This window comes from Hylobates moloch, unplaced genomic scaffold, assembly GCF_009828535.3.
Source record: "Hylobates moloch isolate HMO894 unplaced genomic scaffold, HMol_V3 SCAFFOLD_16, whole genome shotgun sequence".
NCBI classification, from domain to species: Eukaryota; Metazoa; Chordata; class Mammalia; order Primates; family Hylobatidae; genus Hylobates; species Hylobates moloch.
In genome coordinates, this window is record NW_026652291.1 from 376,549 (window position 1) to 378,435 (window position 1,887).

Sequence of the window (1,887 nt, forward strand, 5' to 3'; positions counted from 1 at the left end):
GCCCGCCGGTGCGCGAGAGCGCGCACTCACGCGCCTGCGCACAGGCCCCGCCCGGCGCGCCCCGCCCCGCCCCCCGGGAGCCGCGGGCAAGGGCCGGGAGAGACGCGGGGGTCCACCGGGTCCCTGCCAGCCTGGGGCGCCGCCCCCTAAGGAAAGCTCATCGTCGCCCTGGCGATGCTCGCCTCCCCACGCGCGGATTCCCCGGCCTCGACACTTTCCCGCCTGCACACCGCCATGCCCCGAGTCTCCCCGCCCCCCTGCCCTCGGCGCCCCTTGTCTCCTGCCGACCCCCGCTGGGTTGTCCCGGCTGTGCGGGCCCCGCCCGTCCCCGAGCCCCTCCCCCGCGCCCCCCTGCGCGGATTCCCCGGGACGCAGAGAGGTGGCCGGGCCTGGCGGCGGTCGCGGGAACACGAAGCCACTCGGGGCGCCAGGCTCCCGAGCTTGGCCTCCAGGGCTCCAGATGCCCCCGGGCGCCCTCTTTGCGTCCCAGCATCCTTATTCAGCGCCTCTTTTCAGAGTTGTGCTCAGGACAATGAAGAACAAATGTCTGGGGCCAAGGCTGGCTCCTGGTCCTGGGGTTAACAGTGAACTTGGGGACCCAAGCAAAGAGGAGGCAATGGCTAGAGTCGCCGGGGCCCGAAGTCTAGGCTACCGGGCTCAGGGAGGGTGCTTCCTCCATCTGTTTGGCAGCGGCTCTGGTCCAGCACCAGATGCTGCGCCGAGATTTAGGAAACGGTTTTCTGGCCTCTCCTCTGTTTCCGTGTTTCACAGTTAGTTTACAGTTGCTTTTCTCTCCGCCCTGTGTGTTGCTGTCTGCAAGTAGTTTTACTGAAACAAATCCAGCCCGAGCAAATTGACTTGGAGCTGGTTTCTTTCCTGGCCCACGGGGCTTGCCACCCCGGTGCCCCGTCAGTTCCTTCTGCAAAGGCCCTCATGCCGCTGCTTCCTCGGTTGAGAGAGCTCAGCCTCCAGCTGTAACTCCTGTATCTAGAACTGCAAACAGCTGCGACTGCTTAAAGCCAGGGTCCCACTTCGGAGAGAACAAGGGAATCTGTGTTTCCCACGCGCCCCCGGCTCCTCTGGGGTGGTACACTGAGAGCCATGAGGGTCTGTCTGACCTTGGCCCGCTGACTGGGGTATTGTCTTACGTTGCTGCTCGGCGGGCAGAGAGCCTGTGGATCTCATACCTTCGAGACAGGGTAGCGGGAGAAGTGACTATGTCCAGAGAGGAGGTAGCCGTACCCCAGGAGGACAGGCTGTCTGTGATGGGAGGGCAGGAGACAGGCACCCATTGACCCCAGAACTGAGCGTACGGAGCTGCTGGACCTGGCGAGTGTGCAGTTGCAGTCAGACGGATGGGCCGCCTGACACATCGTGCCTGTGTGCGCCAGCGTCTAACCCAGGCAGGGACTACAACTAGGGGTCAAGTGAGGAGATGCTGGGTGACTAAGCCGTGCACAGCAGGGCTTGGCACCAGCTGCCACCATTGAGCGGCGCCCCTCCTCTGTGCCAGGCACCGTTGTGAGCCCTTAAGGGACATGACAGCTCTGTCCCATCCCAAGTGACGAAGGAGGAGATGGCGGCCTGTGAGGTTATGCAGCTGCCAGGGGTCGGGATGTGACCCACACAGTCTGTACCAGAGTGGCCCCAAGTACCCGCATGGTGGGTCTACATCAATGCTTCTGCCAGGCAGGAAAGCAGGGACACGAAACACACCATGCATCACGCCTGCGACGACATTTATGTTTGTTTTTAAGGTGGGATGGCGGTGATGGGACTGTGGTCTTCTGTGTTTTCCAAGTGGACAGATGTCCCTTGGGTGATCAGAGTAACTTTTGAGCCAGAACCTGTTATTTGCACTGCCCTTCTCTACTGGAAAATGACGCT